Consider the following 17,667-nt stretch of genomic DNA (forward strand, 5'->3'; position numbering starts at 1 on the left):
TCAAATGTGCAGTACATAAAATGTTATGGATCTACAGGACACAAATGAGAATTCAGAAATACAGCTACATATTTGTGGTCAACTGATTTTTGACAAGATAACAAGACCATTCAAGTGGGCAAAGTCTTTTTCCCAAATAGTCCTTTCAACAAATGGTGCTGGGACAACTGCACATCCACTTGCAAAAGACTACAATGGGACCCCCATACCTCACAACATCTACAAAAATCACTCCAAAGAGAAGATCTACATATATGAATGACTGTTAGAAAATGCTGAGGCAAACCTTCACTACTTTGGATTAAGCAATGCTTTCTTAAATATGACACCAAAAGCAAAAACAGCAAAATTTAAGAATAAAAGATTTATCAAAATTAAACACTTTTGTGCAGCAAAGGACACTATCAAGAAAATAACAAGATAACCTACAGAACAGGAGAAAAATATCTGGAACTCATGTATATCTGACTATAAAAAGAACTCTTATAATTCAATAACAAAAAGAAAACCCAATTAATAGACATTTCTCTAAAGAAGACCTCAAATAGTCAACAAGCACAAGGAAAAAATTCTCAACATCACTAGACATTAGGAAAATGCAAATCAAAAACCACAATAAGATACCACCTCATTCTCACCAAGATGGTTTTAATAGAAACTTTTAAAAAAAAAAGGAAAATACTATATGTGGGCAGGATGTGGTGAAAATGGAACCCTTGTGCACTGCTGATAGGAAGGTAAAATTTTATTTTATTTTATTTTATTTTTTAAAGATTTATTTATTTATACAGGTACTGGGTACAGTCACAAGCGCGGAAGGGTGAGAGAATTCACCAGAGCTAGAGTGAGGAGCAAAATGGGCAGAAGGACCAAAGTACACTGCTGAGGGGAGCAGCGGGCAGCAGGAGAGGTTTGCGCACCATGTGGGACCCTCCCCGATGGCCAGGGATCAAACCGGGGCTGCAGAGGCTGCAGGCAGCTTCGCAGCCCAGCGCTCAACTGCTGCGCCACAAGGGGAGGCCCAGAAAGGCAAAATTTTAAACACAACACAGAATTCACATGACCATCATTTTTACTCCTAGTTATATACCGAAGAGCATTGCAAATGTATGTGCACATGAAAACTTGCACATGAATGTTCATAGCAGTATTCATAACAAGAATTGGAAACCCAAATGTTCCTCAACTGATGAATGGATAAACAAAATGGGAATGGGAATGGGGTTTCTTTTTGAGGTGATGAAAATGTTCTGGAGTTAGGTGGTGGTGATAGTTACAAAACATCAGGAATATACTAAAAACCACTGTATTACACCTGATAAATTTACCTCGTTAAAAAAAAAAATGAGGTAGCTCTGTATGTGTTAATATGGGAAGAACTCTAAGAGATATTACTGATTAAAATAAGGCAAAGTCCAGGGCTGTGCATAATATGATCTCCTAAAATAAAAAAAAGTGGGGGGAAAGGTAAAAGAATAAACAAGCATCCTTATCCAAGTATCTCTGAGAAACTACACAAGAAATTGTTACCAGTGGACTGTCTCTGGGGAAGAGAACTTGAAGGCAAAAGGGTAGGTGTGAAGAGACTTCCTTTTCAAAATAAGCCATTTTGTACAGCCTACATGTTGCACTTTGCATTATTATATTCTCCCCCCGCCCCCCAAAAAATTAACCTTTTAAAGTGTATTTAAAGAAAGCAGTGGTTACATAATGGAAGTAAGCTCATGGGAAGGCTGTTAATCCACGAGGGGGAGGGGAGGTCGCAAAGAACCAGATCCTGTATGAGTTTATCTAACAGTGGCAGATATTGGAATACTTTTTAAGAATATAATTACTCACTTCCGAAACATAAGATTATATAAACAGTGTGGTGCTTACATAACAGAGATGGAAAGGCTATGTGAGTATGTGACAACAGGTCAGCCCAACTATAAACACCATCAAGCAAGCAGTCCAGTCCACAAGGCCCCTGACTTCCCAGGGACAGGAAAATCTGGGCTCCTTCCTCCTTCCATTGCCGATTGCTCCAGTCCATGGTATTTAGGTAGACAGGTAGGGAGGGAGCTCTCCAAATTGAAAGACAGCCTTTTCTCAGCATCGAGCGAGTAGACTGCATAAAGTACCCAAGAGAACAGTCCAATATGCCACAGTCAACTCTCTTGTCTCTGAAGATCTCCCAATAGTATTGCTATCTCCAAAAGTCAAATGTACTGGTTTAACTCATGGCTTGAGAAAGTCCCAGATACATTTACAGGTAACAAAAAAGAAGTCCTATCACTATCCATCAGTACCTACAATCTATAGAGTGATTTGTTTTACCCATACTCCCTCAGACTGGTTTTCTCCATTTCTGGTAGACCACCACATCTTCCCCCAATCTTTAAATTTATTACAGAATCTGCCAGTGATTCTGGCTACAAGAGGAGAACCTCCCAAAACAGCTGGAAGTGAGAATCATTCCTTCCTGCCCAGTCTTCCCTAATTCTAGAACAGGAAAAAAAAAAACAAAAAAAAAACTGGAAGCCCCACAGAGCAGCAGCTTTTGCAGTTTGTGACTTAATTTAAGGAAGCAGTCTATGAAACCTCTGAAAAGAATCTAAATTTAGATTGAGTCTTTCACCACAATGCCAGTCTTTGCAGCAAGGGCACCCACACGCACAGCAGTGTGGTGGGGGAAGAAACAACTTTAAAATACATATAAATGTGTCATCACTGAGAAAGGGAGCCAGCGCTATTCAGCCCAAGGAAATTTTCTTCTGGCTCCAACATCTTAATTCTCAATAAACCTATTAAAATATTTAGGGAAAGAAAACAGGGCGACAGGTTTTCTTATAGATTTCTAAGAGAGCAAAGAAGTACTCTCTACACCAGGATGTTTGTAATGATACACCAGGCATCTACACATACTATCTAAAAGAGAGTCTCTAACACTGATTCAGACACGAAGCAAAACCTATCTACTTATTTACCAATACTATCTCCCCAACAGCTTGCTCTTCCCAATGAGTCAATCTAGATCTTGAACTTTAAGATGAGAAATGACACAGTAAAAAAAGTAATTAACGACAACTAACAGAGAGCTAATGTTCTTTCCTATGCATTTTCTTTAACCTGGAAGAGTAAGTCCAATCCATTTAAAAGCTACTCTTAATGTTCCTTCTCAAAATAGAATTAAAATATTATATACAATTTTTTAATTAACAGGTAGCAGCCTTATCCTACACTTCATACACCCAAACTGGCTCCATTTTCTGCATACCCTATCTGTAGACAGATTTCAGCAGATAACTGTGTACAAGATAGAAAGAAAGATTTTCTCTGTTCTTTCAAACTCCAATCCTCCTCTTCTACCCACCCCCAATCAGCTGGGAAACATTCCCAGATTCTTCTAAAGCTTAGTTTGGAAGTCAAGCTCAGCCTTGACAAACACTCAGCCCAGGAAATGCTTTGGATCGTAGACCACTTAGAATACTTTGTCCTTTCCCAAGAGGTCTCTTTTCAAACTCAGTTTGATAGGCGTTTTGGCAGTTTTACACTTTCACTGAAACCTCCTGGAACATTGCTGAGAGATAAAATCATAGCAGTCTGGAAACTATACAAATGGTGAAGGGAAGCGCCACACCCAGGAACAAGCTCCTCAAACTTCAGGGGGAAACTATTGTTCAAATGAGCTCCAAGCAGTCCTACTCCCTTTGGGAATCAGGCAGCAGCCAGGGGAAGTCTCTTCTCTCAGTGCCACGGTGACTGCTGCTTCACAGTACCAGCTGAGGAGCTGCTAGATGCTGTTACGGACAAATAACACTGTAGGCAATGAAAACAATTCAAATGACCTGTTTTTAGTGTTTCTGAAATGTTAATGTTCTGGTCTCTGTAACTACTCACAGGCTGACACAATCACACTGACATCAGTAATACATCTTTTTACATAATATTTGGGTACCATTCAAAATATTTCCAAGACCCAACAACTATCTCACTAGCAAATGCTCTCCTAAATTTCATTCATGAGTTCAGAGGCTGATCAAATAGAACCACAAAATACTCTATTCAAAATGACAACCAGCTTCATGGAACTTCATGCAAATAAAATGCAGAGTTCTTTTACAGCGAGAGGGTGGAGGGTGGCGAGGGCCGAGGACCAAGCCAAATGGAAACAGCCCAGGCCTGCCTGAACCAAGAATTTTCAAATTTTTGGAAGTCAGTGAAATTTTATTATTTTTTAATGAAACCACGACTACAGAATAACATTTCAAAACATATACAACAAATAATGACATACTTTATTCTGGTTTTTAGTAAATAATCCATAGGGATATAGGCAAAGTGGTAAATAATAAAAAATAGGTTGGTAAGAGGTGGTGGAAATTTGGGGAGAATACTATTTATATTGTTACTCGTCTGTGGTGCCATTTTGCTCTCCGTATAACAACCCTTGAATTGATCATTTTCTAGAAGGTGAGCATGGGTGCTCCCAATGGAGTGATGTTTAATGAAAATTTAATTTGAAGACAAAAAAGAACTAGAATCAGAAACAGTGCTTACACCAACTTTTATAAAGAAAGAAGCCAAGTAAGTTCACAAAGTGGTTACACTTTAGTCCACTTACAAGACACTTTCAGTGATGCCTAAAGGAAGCTAGTCCCTGCCATCTGCTGGGCAAAAGCTGGCTGCCGAGTTAATTCATGTATTCCTTGCAACAACCTTATGAGGTAGGCACTGTCCAATCTGTTCAAGGCCATTGCCATGTGGTGGAACTGGGCCATCTGACTCCACCATCTCCAAAATGGAGGCAAGAATAGTCCCTAAGTTTATGGAGAGGAAGTGATACAATAACTCACAAAAGTGCTTACATAGAGCTTGCCTGGCATACAGCAGAAGCTTTTGTAATAAACATAGGGGTGCAGGTGCCCTTTTGTATTAATAATTATGTGTCCTATGGGTAAATACCTAGGAGTGGAATTGCTGGATCAGATGGAAGCGCCATCTTTAGCAGGTTGAGGAATCTCCACACAGCTTTCCATAGTGGTTGGACCAGTTTGCACTCCTACCAGCAGTGCAGGAGTGTTCGTTTTTCTCCACATCCTTGCCAACATTTGTTGCTAGTTTTTTTAGTATGTGCCATTCTCACTGGTGTAAGATGGTGTCCCATTGTAGTTTTGATTTGCATTTCCCTGATTACAAGTGATGCTGAATATTTTCTCATATGCCTGTTGGCCATTTGCATTTCCTCTTTGGAGAAGTTCCTTTTTACCTCTTCAGCCCATCTTTTGACTGGATTATTTACTTTGTTTTTGTTAAGACTCTACAGCTCTTTGTAGATTTTTGTGATCAGTCTTTTATCATTAGTGTTGTGTGCAAAAATTTTCTCCCAGTCAGTGTGCTGTTTGTTTTGGTTACTGTCTCTTTTGCTGTACAGAAGCTCTTTAATTTGATGTAGTCTCAGCTGTTTATCTTTGCTTTTGCTGTCACTTCTTTGGGTGATGAGTCTTTAAAGATGTTGCTGAGGTGTATGTCATGTAGTGTTTCGCCTATATTTCCTTCTATATATTTTATGGTTTCGTCTTATGTCTAGTTCTTTAATCCATTTTGAGTTGATTTTTGTGCATGGTGTGAGGTAGTAGTCAAGCTTCATTCTTTTGTATTAGCGACCTAGTTTTCCCAGCACCATTTATTGAACAAACTTTCTTTGCTCCATTGCATATTCTTTGCTCCTTTGTCAAAGATTAGCTGACTGTAAATATGTGGGTTTATTTCTGGATTTTCTATTTGGTTCCATTGATCTGTGTATCTGTTCTTGTTCCAATGCCATGCAGTTTTGATTATTAAGGGTTTGTAGTATAGTTTGAAGTCTGGGAGTGTGATGCCTCCATTCCCTTTTTTTTTTTTTTTAAGATTTTTATTTATTTATACAAGCACTGGGTACAGTCAGAAGCACAGGAGGGTGAGAGAATTCACCAGAGCCAGAGCGGGGAGCAGAGCAGGCAGAAGGACCGAAGTACACTGCTGAGGGGAGCAGCTGGTGGCAGGAGAGGTCTGCGTGTGGGACCCTCCTCCAGTGGCCCGGGAGCAGCCGGGGTGCTACAGAAGCTGCGAGCAGCTTCGCAACCCAGTGCTCAACCGCTGCGCCACCGGGGAGGCCCTCAATTCCCTTTTTTTTTCCAGGAGAGCTTTGGCTATTTGGGGCTTTTGGTGTCTCCATATGCATTTTATCAATATTTGTTCTATTTCTTTGAAGAATGTCATTGAAACTTTTATTGGAATAGCACTGAATCTGTAAATTGTTTTTGGTAGGATAGCCATTTTGATAATGTTAGTTCTTCCAATCCATGAGCAGGGGATGTCTTTCCATTTCTTTGTGTCTTCTTTAATTTCGTTTAAGTGTTTTATAGTTTTCTTTGTATAGGTCCTTTATCTCTTTTGTTAGGTTTATTCCCAAGTATTTGATTTATTTTGTTTCAATAATAAAAGGGATGGTTTTCTTGATTACTTCTTCTTCAGATTTATTGTTTGTGTATAGGAAGGCTACTGATTTTTTTGTGCTGATTTTGTATCCTGCCACTTTACTAAACTGATTGATTACTTTGATTAGTTTTTCTGTGGAGTTTTTGGGGTTCTCTATGTATATTGTCATATCATCTGTGAATAGTGATAGTCTGACTTCTTTCCCTTTTGGATTCCTTGTATGTCTTTCTCTTGTCTTATTGCTCTAGCTCGGACTTCCAGTATTATATTGAAAAGCAGTGGTGAGAGTGGATTCCTTGTCTTGTTCCAGACCTTAATGGAAATGCTTTCAACTTTTCACCATTGAGAATGATATTAGCTATGGGCCTGTCACATATGGCCTTTATGATATTGAGGTATGTTCCTTGTATCCCGAGAAGTTCAAGGGCATTTATCATAAATGGGTGTTGTACGTTGTCGAAAGCTTTCTCAGCATCTATTGATATTATCATATGGTTTTTATATTTCTTTTTGTTGATGTGTCGGATTACATAGATTGCTTTTCAGATGCTGAACCATCCTTGTGTCCCTGGAATAAATCCTACTTGGTCCTGGTGAATTATCGTATGGATTCATTGTTGGATTCTGACAGCTAAAATTTTATTGAGGATTTTTGCATCAGTGTTCATTAGAGAGACTGGCCTGTAGTTTTCTTTTTTTGTGTTGCCCTTGTTCGGTTTTGGTATTAGTGTAATGTTGGCTTCATAGAACATGTTTGGTATTATCCCTTCCTTCTCAATTTTTCAAACAAGTTTATGAAGGACAGGCACTAATTCATTTCTGAATATTTAGTAGAATTCATTTGTAAATCCATCTGGTCCTGGGCTTTTGTTTTGGGGAGGGTTTTGATAACCATTTTAATTTCACTGCTTGTAATTGGTCTGTTTAGGTGTTCTATTTTTTCTTTATCTAGCTTTGGATGATTGTAAAGTTGCAGGAATTTGTCCATCTCTTCTAAATTGTTCAGCTTGTTTGCATGTAACTGTTCATAGCAGTTTCTGATTATTCTTTTGGTTTCTGCGGTGTCTGTTGATTTCTCCTCTTTCCTTTGTGATCCTATTTATTTGTGCTTTCTCCTGTTTTTCCTTTGTGAGCCTGGCTAGAGGTTTGTCTATTTTTTATTTATTTTTTCACCAAAGAATCAACTTTTGGTATCATTGATCTTTTGGATTTTTTTTTTAAAGTTTCTATTTCATTTATTTCTGCTTTGATTTTTATTATTTCCTTTCTTCTACTGGTTTTAGGGTTTATTGTGGTTTTTTTTTTTTAACCAACACTGAAGTTTTAAGGCTAGTCCTCAGAAGGCTGTCATTCTAGAATATTTTAGGGTAGACTTCCACACTTCAGGTATGAAAGCAGCAGAGCCCCAGCATAACTGACCCTGGCAGAGCTCAGGATGGGGAAAGGAAATAGACCTTCCACAGGATCTGCCTCCCTGTGCACTTTAGGTGTCACCTAATTTGCCCACAAAACTATTGTAAATAGCGTCTGACTATAAATGGAAGCCCTGGGGGGTAGGGGTCGGGAGGGGAAAAAACCACTACACAAACACCAACTTCCCTTCAAAATGGGGGAACCACAGCAGGACTCCAAAGAGAACTTCTAAAAAGGTTTTAAGTATGTTGCAATAAACCAGAGATGAAGAGCTACTGAGGAAGGGTTGACTCAACTTGCCATGGGATGCCCACTGCATGTTATCCAGATCGCCAGCACGGTTTAGTATAGAGCTTAACCTGCTTATCTCCTCTGGTTTGGAATAGACCAAAATACTTTGTAGCAACACTAGACTGGGTAATATGTATTTCCTTACTGAGGTCTCTATCCCCTCCCTGATATCCAGAGCTACTTGCCAGACAACCTAGCCCATAGCAGTACTCAATAAATGTTTGTTAAAAGAAACTTTGTAGACTAGTCTAAACTTGGCCCCAACAGAAGATTCCTTGTAAAACACCCTAGAAAGACTATCACCCAGTATTTGAATAAACACAGTAACACAACATTTACTACTCTGTGAAGAGGCCTAATTTATTTCCTCATTAGATAGTTCTCATTGTTACCAAGTTCCTTTCCAAGTAGCAGCAGCAGAAGCAGCAGGCCTGACAATGAAAGGTCTCCCAGGGCTTCCTCTAAAGCACCCATCTCCCTTTCCACCACTAGAAAGTGGTCATGCCAGGTCTAGAACCCAGGCATCCAAATGCCCTGGCTCTTAGCTGCCACCTAGTCCACTCACTGGATCCTGTGCTGCTCTCTCAGCATGAAAGGTCTCCTTCTACACAGTTGGCCTCTACAATTAGAAGGTATCATCTTTTCTGAGCAAAGCTCTTCAGCTTCTCACCATTGCAACCCAGAGCCCTCATCTCAGACACCATCTAAGCCGGTACCCTCTCTTCCTTCCACTTGTCCGCATCTCTTATGTGGTTCTGTTCTTGTCTCACTCTGCATGTGCTACTGCTGCCCTTCCCTCTCCCACCCAGATCTTTCCAGAGCCACTTCAAATTTACCATATACCCCTACCACTGCCAGTTAGAATTCCCCACTCAGAGCTCTGCTTTCAATCTTTTCTTTTAATATTTACTGTTTTTAACAGATGTCTTTAAAGTTCTATGTAAAGTTCCTGGTAGATATTATCTATCTTTGCAATACTCCGCTCATCCTTAAGTACTAGCTCAACAATGTGATTGTGGTTAGTGTATATGACTTTGGGGATTAGGTCCTTTAGAAATAATCTGACTAAAGAAAAAAAAAATACATCAAATTTTAATGCAAAGGTTTTAAACTACAACGTTGGAAAAAAAAAGGCCTCACTGGAATAATAAAGTGCTTATTTCTCCTTTATATTTTTCAATAGATATATATTTCCTTAAAAAAAAATCTACAGAAAGATAAGCCCTATTCGTGTAGCAACACATTGCTGTGAAAAGTGTTTCACTAGTATTTATTTGAAATGATTATTCTTTAATTAGATGCCTTCTTGTTCTTTAACAAACTATCAGATAATCTAAACTGGGTTCATTCAAAGTGTTATGCATTTCATAGCTGTTAAGTAGAAACAGGCTACTTCAATCAGGAGACACAGAGATGATGTAAAACAAATTAACATAACAGGTTTAGTCCTTGCTATCACTACATGTCCAGCACAGGTTGGGCCTGGGTAGGAGCGGGGATTCTCTGCTCTACATACTCATTCAGGGACACAGGCTGATAGAGGTTCCAGGCATGACACCAGTGCAGGCTGTTCCATGACAAAGCAGCCCCCAAGCGGGACAAATCACCTCTCACAGTTCACAAGCCAGAACCAATCTTGAGGTCACACCTAATTTTGAGACAGCTGGAAAATGCTGAAGAGCACATGGACAGTGACTGAGTAGTGATGCTGACACCACAGAGACAGTTCTGGAGGTATGGAAATGGATAAACTCCTAATCTAGATCACGTGACAAAACAGTGCGGTGGGCAACAGTGCATACAGCAGGCAACCATCTGTGTTCAAGTGCAAGAGAGAGAGGGAGTAGGAAAAGGAATGGAACAGAAAATCTTTACAAGAATATAGCAGAAACTAGCAACACTATGGTAATAATAGTTACTTCTCCAGGGGCAAGCTGGTAGATGAGGGACAGGGAAGAAGGGAAATTTAATTTTAATGGATATCCTTTTATATCATATGCATACTTTATCTATTTTAAAACACTAAAATAATTTTTAGGCTGTGATGTATATACTTCAAATTAATTAGTAGAGTTTTTTTTTTTACCCTGAATTAAGTCCAATCTATTCTAAAATGAGAAACAACAAATCCCTGACTCCTATTGTCTGAAATTAAACACCTGGAGTAACACTGACATAATCATCTCCTTTTGTAAAAGCTGCTGAGACATCTTGGACTGGTTTGTGTCTATGCTCAATATACACATCACTACTACACAGGTGGTGGGAAAAGTACTTTAGTTGATTAACATGTAAAGGAAAAAGATTTTCAAAAACAAAAAGAAAAGTACTGAAGCTGATAAACTCTCCTTTGGAAATAGTTTTCCTGGTATTTCGTTGTTTTTTTTTTTTTTAAAGATTTATTTATTTATTTATACAAGAACCAGGGTACAGACCATATGCGCGGGAGGGTGAGAGGATTCACCAGAGACAGAGTGGGGAACAGAACAGGCAGACTGACGAAATACACTGCTGAGGGGAGCAGCTGGCGCAACAGGAGAGGTCTGCCGCAGCATGTGGGACCCTCGCCGGCCAGCTGAGATGGAACCAGCACTGCAGAGGCTGCAGACAGCTTCACAGCACTGCGCTCAACCGCCTGCGCCACTAGGAGAGGTCCTCAATTTTTTCTTTAGGATTTATTTATTTATACAAGAACTGGGGTACAGGTCAGAGGTGCAGGAGAGTGAGAGAATTCACCAGAGCAGAACAGGCAGACGGACCAAAGACACTGCTGAGGGGAGCAGCAGGCAGAGAAGGAGAGGTCTGCTGTGCCATGTCGGTTTCTCCCTGGCCAGCCGGGAATCGAAAGGAATCGAACGTGTGCTGCAGAGGCTGCGGACCATTTCACAGCACAGTGCTGAACCTGCTGCACCACTGGGAAAGTCCGCTATTTCGATTTAGGTGCCATTTTCTAAAGTAAAACTCCTTTTCTAAATATATAGAGAGAGTATGGCTGAGTTGAACCCAATATAACAAACAAATCCTCCTGGGCTTCCAAAAAGAAAACAACACTGCTGTTTCAGCATGCATAAAATGTGGGCTGCAATGGGGTACAATCTTTTCCAATATCATAATTGACCCCCTCAGATAATACTTAATACTTCACGTGCCAGGTATGCAGGGGACAAAGCAACCCAGCAGGGGATCCACTCCTTGGCATGTGGCTGTCTTAGACAAAAGCAGAATCCCTCTGACATTCAGCCGATGAAGTAAGCCATAAACAATGCAATAAGTAAACAGGTCGAGCCTCCAAAAAGACTGCCATAATTCATTTCAATTTTAGTTTCAAAAATAGACCTAAAAAAACGAGACATTTCTACCTTCCCAAGCACATATACTACCTGCCAGGTTTCATAAGGAAAGCACCTCGCACCACCACATGCTGGCCTTACAGGGTTTACTTCTAAATTTATGCAAAAAATATTATATTACACAACAACTTTCTACTACAAGTTGGCACTTAAATAACTTGTGACTATTTCACAAATCTACAACATAGTATCCACATTTAAACTTCAGTGGAAAATCAACTACCACACAAGCTTCCAGATATCAACATTATCCCTTCTAAATTGAGTGTGTTTGGGTGTATCAAAGGCATTTTCCCAAGTAGGCGCTCTGCCAACAACTTGTGCTATTCAAAAAAGTTCTGGGCACTAACCTGGGAAGCTAACCTGTATTTAACTTCCAAATAGATTTACTCAACCAATATTAACAATTTTCAAAAACATCTTAAATGTTTTCTTAATTGCTGAAGAAAAGCAAATAACCAAAGTTGCCAAGTCTATCTTGCATCTTGTAAAATCCATCATTAAACACAATGAATTAGAATTATTAAACTGCCAATCCTGCAACGTGAGATCAAATCCAATCTAAGTTTAGGACCAAAAAAATAGGAAAAGAAACTTAGATCACACTGTGTATGTTTAAACTGAAAACAGATGGCATTAATTTGTGGATATGCAAACAATTTCCAGGACTTTCAAGACAGAGGCAACCATATACCATATATCACTGATTCTAAGCTGCATTTGTTCGTATTATAACATCTCTGAAATTTTCAAATGAATCATATATTATGGTGTAATTACTAATATTTCATTTTTAGTGGTATATAATACAGTGGTGTGACCTTTAGTCAGTCTGTCATCTTACATTCTCTGCAATATGACAATGTTAATAACAACTAATACATATCGATCACTTAATACACATGTGGGTTATTTCATTTCATACCCACAACACTCTGAAGTCGCTCTACTCTTTCCCCATTACAGCTGAGGGAGGAATGTGTGAGATGAGGTCACTTGTATAAGGCACAGGCTGGCTTCTGCCCAGTTCTTAACCATCCCTCCTCATTGACACCACAGAGAGAAGAGTTTGGGGGTCTGAGAGAGCCAGCCATTCCTTGGTGCATGGGTTCAAAGATCAGCCACGAATCTTTTTTTTAAAGATTTATTTATGCATACAAGAACTGGGGTACACGGCCAGAGGTGCAGGAGGTGAGAGGATTCACCAGAGACAGAGTAGGGAGCAGAACAGGACTGACTGAAATATACTACTGAGGGGAGCAGCAAGCAAGTCAGGAGAGGTCTGCTACACCATGTGGGTAGCTCCCTAGTGGGGGATTGAACTGTGCTGCAGTGCTGCAGTGTCTGTGGATAGCTTCATAGGTTGCATCTTACCCCTCTCCACCACCAGGGAGGCCCCTCAGCCAAGCATCTTGTAAGACATTTTTTATGAATATAGGAATGAAAGTACAGAGCTCCAAATATGAAGAACAGGTATATTAATCCAAAATCTTTATAAGGAAAGCTCAATCATCATTTATCTTATAAAAATTATGTCATGGGGCCTCCCTGGTGGTGCAAGCAGTTAAACAACGCACTATGAAGCAATCTGCAGCCTATGCAGCAGGAGTTCGATCCCCGGCCGGCCAGGGAGCAACCCACATGGAGCAGCAGACCTCTCCTGTTGCGCCTGCTGCTCCCCTCAGCAGTGTATTTCAGTCAGTCTGCCTGTATGCATAAATAAATAAATCTTAAAAAAAAAAAATTATGTCATGTATAAATACCAAATTTTTCTTTCTATACAATCTGAATTCAATTTTTTTAAAGATTTATTTATTTATGCATATAAGAACTGGGGAACAGGCCAGAGGTGTGGAGGTTGGTGGTGAGAGGATTCACCAGAGACAGAGTTGGGGAACAGAACAGGTGGAATGACTGAAGCACACTGCTGAGGGGAGTAGGGGGCGAGTCAGGAGAGGTCTGCTGTGCCATGTGGGTAGCTCCCTGGCCGGGGATAGAAGTTGTGCTGCATGGCTGCAGTTAGCCTCACAGGCTGCGTCTTAACCCCCTGTGCCACCAGGGAGGCCCTGAATTCAATTTTAAATTACCATGTATTTCTTTTTTTTTAAATACCCTAGTATCTCTAAAGAAATGATGTATGAATGCATTCCTAGAATCTACAGCTGAATTTTATTTTAATATTAGTGTTGAAACAGTCCCAAATAAGACAACACTACACAATTCGGAAACATTCTGTAATATAAATCAACAAATTTGTTGGGTTAAGTTACCATTCCTAACTCTTGGTTAAAAACTTTCTATAAAAATCCATTTTCTAAAAAAAATAAATAAATAAATAAATATCCATTTTCTGCATCCCCCCCTACTACAAATAGGGCATACTGCTGGTTGTTTTTTTTTTTTTTTCCCCACACAAGCTTTAAATGGTAGTCTTACTACCCTTATGTTAGCATCCATAAAGCTAGTATTATGACTGTTTCAACGGTAAGGCTAAATATTTGGTTGCCTGTTCCCTCAAGTGCCCTACATATTGGGTGGAACTAACACCATTACTAGATTCCATGGTGAACCTTAACTGTCCAGCCAGCACACCCCATCAATGCAGCCAGAGGTTGGTGCAGAGATGCACACATGATTCAAATTAAGCCAATCAAACAGGATTCAACTCCAGGAAAGAGGTATTAGGAAAGTGGACTTTTAACTTTTCTGGTGGTTAAAGCTAGAAGTAAATAGCCACAAGAGCTGCCAGTAGTTTTGAACACATGGGAAAGAGACAGCCAAGAATGGCTCTGAAGTCAAGGGTTGAGAAATGGAAAGAATGTGGGTCCTTGTCATGCCACTGCAAAGGATTTTTGGACTTTTTAGTTAACTTATTGAATAACATGATTTCTATTGAGTCCATTTAAGTTAGGTGTTCTACTACTTACAATGAGAACATCCTGTTTTTAAAACTAATAAACATCAGTACTAGGGAATATGGTATTATAAACACAAGAAAGAAGTAAAACTGGGAGAGTCACTGGAGGAGGCAGGGTAAAATTCACGCCACACACCACTAACCGAGCCTGAGCAGTAACTATCTTTATTATCTAAGAAACAAACAAGCACACTGCAGCCTGATGTGCCCATCCAGCCTACAAGGAGCGTGAAGAGACTTGGTAGGAAAGATTCAAGATAAAGAAAGGCTCTATTTCTCACAGCATTTAGTAAGCACCTAAAAGGAGACAAGGGAAGAAGGAGGAAAATACACTTTTACTAAAAGAGGCCCTTTCTGCTACAAACTGAATGCCAAGGGAACCAAGAGGTTTGAAGAGAAAGAACAGGATTAAGAGAGGGAGGGAAGTGGTAGACTTGGCAGAAAATAGAGATAAGACTGTGGGGTAGGGTAGGTAAAAGAATCCTGACCACAGGCATCCCCCAAACACTCACATTAGGTAATCTCTCTGCGGAAAATGAGGAACATCATTCAGGATTACAACCACAAAGCATCCCATGGGCAAGGGATGAACTAAGGATGGCCCTCTACCCCAACCAGTTCTTTCCAACAGCCTTGAGGGAGAAAGTCCGGAGAACCAAAGGCTATGAAGATGGGCCAAATTCTAGACTTGAGACAATTCCAGGGTTTGGTTCAAGTCATTGGAATTGCCCAGAAGTGCAAGAGAAAGCAGACTAGGGTGTCTGCTTTAGGGTGTCTTATGGTCAAAGAAACCTTAAGCCTGACTGACAACAGTCTGTTAACTGCCCAATCCCCAGACTCTCTTACAACGTGATCAAAAAGAAGTGGCCTCCTTGGGGCCTCCCTGGTGGCGCAGCAGGTTGGGCGCCATGCTGTGAAGCTGTCTGCAGCCTCTGCAGCACAGGTTCAATTTCAGGCCAGCCAGGGAGAAACCCACATGGTGCAGCAGACCTCTCCTGTCCTGCCCTGCCCGCCGCTTCCCTCAGCAGTGTCTTCAGTTCATCTGCCTGTTCTGCTTCCCGCTCTCTCTTGTGAATTCTCACCCTCCCCTACCTCTGACCTGTACCCCAGTTCTTGTATAAATAAAATCTTAACCAAAAAAAAGTGGCCTCCTAATACACCACTGCCTCCTAATACACCACTTTCTCAGATGTGGCCAGGCACCCAGTCAAGGAGGGGATCAAGTCTTCCATTCCACAAGTGTGATACCACTCTGTGCCAAGCAACACTCAGTAGGAACACAGAAATAAACCAGACAGGCCCCTGGCTTCATGGAAAGTATATAGGAAGAGACAGAAAATATAGTTGATCAAACATCAGCTGCATGGACAGATCACGAACCCAACAAGAAAGTCATGACGTGATAGATACTGTGCAGATAGGTTATTGTGACAGCAGGTGAGGCAGCTACTATGATGGCTATCCAGTAGTTGCTAGTAATCCCACAAAACTGTGACAGTCAAAACTGTTTCCAGACATTGTCAAATGTTCTTTGGGGGGCAAAACTGTCCTTAGCTGGGACTAAAATGCTGGGCATATTTACTTTATAAAATATCAACGAACTATATACCACCTTCTTCTCTATATATATATTTCAATATAAAGAAAAAGGCCATTTAGGAGACTACTGAAGGCATCCAAATGAGTGGGAACAATGTAGAAAGAGTCAGGATACAGGGCCTCCCTGGTGGCACAAGGGGTTAAGCAATGCACTGTGGAAGCAATCTGCAGCCTCTGCAGCACGAGTTCCATCCCTGGCCGGCCAGGGAGATTCCCACATGGCAAGGCAGACCTCTCCTGACTCGCCTTCTGCTCCCCCTCAGCAGTGTACTTGGGTCAGTATGCCTGTTCTGTTCTCCACTCTGTCTCTGGTGAATCCTCTGGCCTGTACCCCAGCTTGTATGCATAAATAAATAAATCTTCAAAAAAAAAAAAGAAAAAGAAAGAGTCAGGATATGGTGTACAAGATAGAGCTGACAACTTCCAGAGGAATAGAAAGGAATCAAGGCAGACACCTCCGAGGTTTTTAGTATGAACAATCAACTAACTGGTGGTATCACTTAAGTAACATGGCACAGACCACAGTTGGCAGCTTAAAGAAAGCCAAAGAGGGGTGTGGAGGAGAGGGCAGGATAAAATCATGAGTTATCCAGAGGCAATCAACGTGCTGTTCCTGTGCAAAAACTAATGTAACATGCTCTGGACATGAAGACTGTATTTCCTATTCTTGACACTTTCTTTTTTTTTTTTAATGCTTTTATACCAAATTGAAATTTTATTTATTTATTTATTTATTTTGGTGGGACCCTCACCGGCGGCCGGGGAACGAACCGGCGCTGCAGAGGCTGCAGGCAGACCTCGCAGCCTCGCAGCCCAGCGCTCAACTGTTGCGCCACCAGGGGAGGCCCTCTTGACACTTTCAAGTCATGGTCAGTTTGGTTTCCTGATCTCTCTCCATCATTGTACTCGATGAAACTTGTCACTGACCATCCCCTAAGTCAGCAGAGAGTGAGAAGCTCAAGGCTGTGTGACAAAGAACGACTGGCCATCCCACTAGAGTTCCTGGAGCGAGCTGAGGCAGTGAACACAGAAGCAAAGAGGCAGATGCTGCCATAGCCAGAAGAAGGGCATTGTTAACAGCAAACTTCTTTCCACTTCAACTCTAAAATTAGCCAAAATGGGGACTTTTATCTGTTAACATGTTTGAAATAGGGAAATAATACTACTGTATGATTGTTTTCTTTTTTTTTTCCCCCAGGGTTTTCCCCCCCAATATTGTTAGGCACATCTTCACTTCACAATGTCCAAAAACTTAGTAATTCTCATAGTGTTATTTTTGTAAATTACAAACTTATAAGGTAGGTATTAAGTCTCTATATAGGTTTTGTTTATTGGGTGTTTATTGTATGATTGTTCTCTTTGCAAGAAACGTGTAAAAAGGGGCAAGCTGCAGCTGTCCGAGCAAGACGTGATCATGCCTGAAAGTAAGATGGGAGCTGACGAGAAGGTGCAGTGCAGGGAAAACAAGGACTGGAGGATAAATTAGATATGAAAAATAACAATGCATCTGAGCAACTGGGTAGACTTAATGAAATGGGGAAGACTGGAGTGCAGGGATTCTTGGGAGAGGGAATCAAGGAGACTGTTTCAGGCATGTTGTTTGGTTTTTTTGGGCAAGTTTTGGGCAGCTTAAGG

At 40.6% G+C, this 17,667-nt stretch overlaps 1 protein-coding gene across 3 annotated transcripts in view; it reads right to left on the reverse strand.

The window, feature by feature from the left end:
* Positions 1-17,667, reverse strand: part of SMURF1 (SMAD specific E3 ubiquitin protein ligase 1) — a gene marked incomplete at both ends in the record, with an annotated part of 94,990 nt that overhangs the window by 69,238 nt on the left and 8,085 nt on the right. The window lies entirely within an intron of this gene.

This window comes from Talpa europaea, assembly GCF_964194135.1.
Source record: "Talpa europaea genome assembly, chromosome: 12".
Taxonomy (NCBI): Eukaryota; Metazoa; Chordata; class Mammalia; order Eulipotyphla; family Talpidae; genus Talpa; species Talpa europaea.